The sequence below is a fragment of the Charadrius vociferus genome, unplaced genomic scaffold (genome assembly GCF_000708025.1).
Source record: "Charadrius vociferus isolate BGI_N301 unplaced genomic scaffold, ASM70802v2 scaffold19, whole genome shotgun sequence".
NCBI classification, from domain to species: Eukaryota; Metazoa; Chordata; class Aves; order Charadriiformes; family Charadriidae; genus Charadrius; species Charadrius vociferus.
The window spans coordinates 4,143,702-4,149,443 of record NW_009650173.1 but is presented as its reverse complement, the minus strand read 5'-3'; the positions used below and the strand labels follow the sequence as shown (position 1 = coordinate 4,149,443).

At 38.1% G+C, this 5,742-nt stretch overlaps 1 protein-coding gene across 1 annotated transcript in view; it reads right to left on the bottom strand.

The window, feature by feature from the left end:
* MPPED2 (metallophosphoesterase domain containing 2) overlaps nucleotides 1-5,742 on the bottom strand; it is a 103,113-nt gene that overhangs the window by 42,433 nt on the left and 54,938 nt on the right. The window lies entirely within an intron of this gene.

The window sequence follows — 5,742 nt, the reverse complement described above, 5'->3', positions numbered from 1 at the left end:
TTATGCCTGCTGAAGTCAAGGCTGAAGGAAAGGCTAAGACTCCATGATATGCCCCAGTACCAGGATGCAGAGCTTTCCAAAGAATCAACTAGGACAGGTTAGCATCATAGGATTAAAAATGACTTATGAGATAGTATATTTAAAATCACAAACATTCCACTATTTGTGTTTGGGTTTTTGTTGGGTTTTTTTTTTAAAAAAAAGCAATCAAGCTTTTAGAAGTAGATTCCCGTCTTTTTTCTTAGACATGAATCTGATATCAAAGAGAGTGAAGAAAAATCAGCGACATTCCCAACAAGGCAAAAAATGTAAACAAACCGCTGCAATTCTAGACCGGGGGGAATACTTTCTTCAATCCTAAAATGAGAGGCTTGAAGGACAAATGCCAAGAAAAATGAAACAGAAGCCTGCACCTTTAAACACAACCACGTTACAGTGGTGGTGTGTTTGTTTAACACACAGACAGAAGACTTCAGTCTTTGCCAATATTTTTCTCAGTTGCTCCCTCCTACTGCATAAACGCCGGAATTCCTGAAAAACTGGTACAACACCAACAGTCTTGTCCAGTCTGCCCCTGGTTTCCTCACTGCTAAACAGCAACGAAGAACTTTATTGCCGAGTAGTCCAATTTCTATTCCTCCCCTTTTTAGGCACAAGCTAATTGCCAACTAAAAGTATGAAAATAAAAGAAATGAGATCCATTCCAACCCATCAGTATATCTGAATGCTATCATGTGAGTTGCCAATTGGTTTTCCAGTCCTCACGCTCAGTATCTGCTGTTAATTTGCTTGCTATTTCAAGAACTTGAAGACTGTCAGCAAAATCCATGATGCATTACAAAACTTATAATTGAAAAGAAAAAAAAAAAAACCACACCAACATCTGATGCTTTTCTGACAGGATAAACACGAAGTCTGCAAACACTGATCAGAATAAGGGAGAGGTACTAACTTAATGCTACTTGTGTTAAAATATGATTGCAAATGAAGCAGGGGAAGAAACAAGAGTTAGAAACAATTTCAAACTGATGCAAAAGCATCCATTGAAACCCCCAAAATTTACACTGGGCTAACAAGAAAAGAAAAAAATTACACAAAACATCGTTTTTAAAGGAGATGACTGAACCTGTCTATACTTCCTTACGGCTGCATTATCTATGCCAATTAAAATTTTGGTTCTGAAAAAAGAGTTAAGGCACTTCCTCTAGAGTTACTAAAAAAAGCAAATGAAAGCCTTGGCTGCGCAGAGGTGAGCGATAGTGAGCCGTTTGTTCTTGACCTCTGGATCACCCTACAGATCAAATTCTTGGACATAGGAAAAACCCACTAGTATTCATTAAAAGCAACTGGGAGGCCAGCTTTGTGCTTCTGTTCTCGAGACCTGAACGAGCTACAACTTGACAAATGCGCAGGATATTGCTGAACAATGCTGCTGTTCCTGTCGGGAGGGAAGAGCTTTATTCCCAGCTTCATTCAGGACGAACTGATTTTCATCACAATGATGCAAATCGCAGATTTCAGTCATTATTTAAATAACCAATTTTAATCTTTTACGTTTGTGCTTTTCAGTTATTTCCATCAAGTTGATTCCGTTAACCATTAACATGCATTGATTCGTATCAAATTAGCTTTTATATTAAACGTTTTTTTTCCCTCAAAAAGATTCATCCAGATATAGTTATCTAAACAAATATATAAGCTGAAAGTCTTGGGTCCTGACTTTTACTTTTTGCTCTGCTAGATATCGGTGGAATTTGCCCATATATTTTAATAGCTAAAAATAATGTAAATGATTGCTTTATTAGATTATTTTATACTTACTGCTTGTAACATTTTTTGTGGAATTTTTATGGAGAACAGAATTTACAATCCATAAATAAGCTTATTGCCTCGTTATTCATGAAATTAACTACCATAAATTTCTAGGCACACAAACTAAAGTTTATCAGAACACTTTTTAACTTCAACTATTTTTTGCCTTTCAAGCAAACCAAAAAAGCTACCTGTAGAGCTGAACGGCAGAACAAAATAAACCAGAGAAAAATATTCTCCCTGAACAATTGTTTCTGTCAAAACGTGGTTTAAACAAATTCTGGCTCCAGTTAACTGCAGTTCTCTGGTGGTTTGAATGCTTTTAAAGCTTCATTAGAAAACAGACATTGCTAGAATATTTGTATTCAAACGTCTGTAGCATACTATAGTAAATTCAGTCCTTAGTGTGATGAGATGAACAATCTCAAATATAATTTAAAAAAACACACGTGTTTTAAAATCACAACATTTGAATTTAAATAAAACTTATACATATTCAGCACCTGAAGCTGCAGTAAAAACAGACTGTTTCTCCTTACCCTTTTACAGATACATCAATATGAGTTACGCTTGTGTATACTTCACAAAGGGAGTTTTAAGGTTTAAAAATTCATATATCCATTATTGTTTGCATTTTTTGGTCCTGTTCAATAAGTAGCCTCAATCTCAAATTTCCAAAGGAGAAAATGTTTCCATTGAATCTTTAAGAGTTTTGACTGCATAAACTATCAGTTATTTCCCCACCAAACAAGGCAGGTTCATAGGGCAAAGTCAGAAGGAATAGAAAGGAGGGAAATGGTTTTGTGGATTATTATCTATAGACCAAATGGAAATCCTCAGCCGTTTTGCTCCTTCAAGGTACATCAAAGAATCTCCTCTTTCAGGTGTGAAAATGTCCCTTACATTGTCCACCTGTGAAAAAGAGCAGAGCTCCGACCACGATTCTTGTTCCCCCCTTGCTCTTTTCTCTTTGAGGGGCTGATACTTTTGTTTTCAACTCCCCTCCAGCTAATGCCATTTAATACTCTCAGAACCATCAGGCTAAATTCAAATTTTCTGCTCCTTAGAGGCTGTTGATATGCACCACCGCACATTCCAATTGCAAATACACATGAATGCTCCCGTGTATTGTAAGTTATTTTCTACATACAAATTCTACTAAATCGTAAGTTAGGAGGCACTACTTGAATTCTCTTAGGTCTTTAGAAAGCTTTCAGACGTACCATGAGTAATAACATGTAATGAATATGGACTGATATTTCTTTTCTGTAGTTACACTGAGTTGGCAATTTACATTTTCTAAATAGATAACTTATAGTCAGTTTTCCCAGTATTCTGGCAATTACTTCTTAGAAACCCCTGACAGGCTGAAACCTCCAGAATCACAGCTGTTATTCTTGGTTTGATCCCTCTTTTTAAATTAAAACCAGTAGCCTTATCAGCAAATGAGAATTTTTTTTCCCCTCTGGAAATACTTACAAAAATGCACATAAATTGAACATGCCGACTTATCTCATTTTAGGGTTGGAGCATCTTCTGGGTTAATGACTAGTGTTCCACTTCTGTGACAGAACTAATTGGGGTAAGGAGGCCATAAATACACACAAAACCCCCACAATTTCTCTTCCTTTGGGGTAATCCAAAGATTTATAGCAGTAGAGTGCAATGCGATTGGAGGGGAAGGAGAAAAAAATTAAGAAGTGCTAACAGGCTTGCCTGATCATTCTGTCTCCATTTCCAGACACAGAACAGATTTGAAACAGATTTTTCTAGTATCTGATGTGACTTTTCCTTCCACTCCAAGATCAACTAAAATGCAGGAAACTAGCTGAATTTTCACATTTTCCAGGAACTGTCATTAAAGAGAAAGAGAGAAAGACCACACCGCATCTCAATGCTTCAAGCACAGACTAGCTGATCTAAAAAGCTGTATTCAAAATGATAGCCTCAACTCCACATCAACAGTTGCTCAAAACATGCTTTGGCAACAGTTTTTCACAGCTGAACACCAATGAAACATCCTTCAAGGGAGAGGAGAAGTCTGCACTTGGAGCTCAGAGTGCCTTTCTAGCAGTCTAGCTTTATTGCCCGTTGATCGCTAACTGGAAAAATCTAGTTATCAACAGGTTATAGGGAGGACTAACTAAGATTTCTCTTCCCTGACTAGGTCAGAATACATACGCCGTTCAGTTGTTAGGGTTAAAACAATTCAGTTCCTTGATGTGGTGTCCCTTAATGTTTCAGAACAAACATTCTAAATCCACGTGTATACCTGCAAAGTGAAAGAACTGTGAAATGCAGCTGGAGACACAAGGATAAAACATTGCCTTTATGGATTCGGGAAGCAAAAGAGGGGAAAACAGATCACTGCATTTGGCCAGTACATATAAATGTAAATGTAAAGGCATACAACACAGTTTTCCATTTCAGAATACCAAGCTCTCTCTTCCCCAGACTTGGATTCTGTGTTCTCCAGATCTCTCCACCAGGTCTGTGGTAGCAGAGTTCCGGTAACTCTGCCACAAATAAATTTGAAAAGATGCCTACACTTTGTAATCATTGGATGCCTGCAGAATACAAGCCCCCTGAGTCTGAGACACACACATGAAAGAAGCTGAACACAATCTTAATCTTAGCAGCTAACCTTCCAGCTCACGCAGCTGCTCACCTTGCAGCAAGTCTCAAATCCACCTCACACCACCCAAGGCGCCTTTATGTCCCCTGTTGTCTTCTGTGTTATACGCTGCTATACTAAAACAACTACTTTGAAATGTCCTTAAGAGATGATTCCTAACATGAATTAAGATCATTTTTCCCAATTAGGTGATACTGCAGGATTTAGAGTTGTGGGGTTTTTTTAGCTAAGCAATGTCAGGCTGATATAAACTGCTAGCTAAAGGCTACGACTTAAATTAAAAAAATCAGTAGCTTAAGTCAAAAACGTGAGATACAGAGCTAGATCACAGTTTTCTAGCCAGCACGGATGTACGCATGTGACAAAAATAAAGCATTGTCAGAAGCATCAATGTGTGTGTTGTATGAATCACCGAGGCCTGGGGGCCAAGTGAACAGTCAATAGAGATGAGATGAAGGGGAAAATTTCTAATGTCTGCATAGGTTTGCCCCATTCTTTGGTTCAATCCCTGCCATTCCCCCTTCCTCTTCTACTTTCACCTTTAAAGCAAGCCTGACATCAAAAATCTAAGTTCTAAGCTTATAATAAACCCTTCTTATAGGTGTGCATAAATTAGCATCTAAGTACTTGAGCTGACAATTGAGAATGCCAAGCAGCATAACGATTATCACCATCACTGAAGTTCAGGTTTCTGGTAGAGCCTCAAAGGACCGCGGCTCTCGTTAGTATGAGAATTTAAAACAAGTGCTCCCCAAGATTCCACACAGAGGTATCAGGCATCACAATTAAACAACATGTAGAAAACACAAGGAAGAGTCTCCTTAGTACAAAACTGGGCAACAATTTTTCCTGCATATTCTTGGCACAGGGGTGGAATGAGATCAAAACTGGCTTGAAATTTTGTTATCGCCACTTTACAAGCGGAAGACAAAAATTCCCAGAACTAATCAGAAATAATGCTTAAAGCACCTGCTGCCTTGAACCTTGTGTTGCATGGGTGTTAAATGCTACCACATTAATCTATTAGCACAGCAGACATAGACACCTAAACAGCATACAATATAATGGAGTTTCCTTCCCTATTACATACTAAGATGCCACTGCAGGTAATTCACGAGCACAGAGTGGATATTGAGGCCACGATTTTTTAAGTGCATTCAGCAGGCAGAACAGAAATTATGACAATTCTTTTTCTCGTATTTCACACACATGGCTAAATATAGCCTGTTTATTCACAAAAAACGTGGCAATTGTTTCAGAGTGGTTTACAGCTAAGTTTGATACAGGGCAACGCA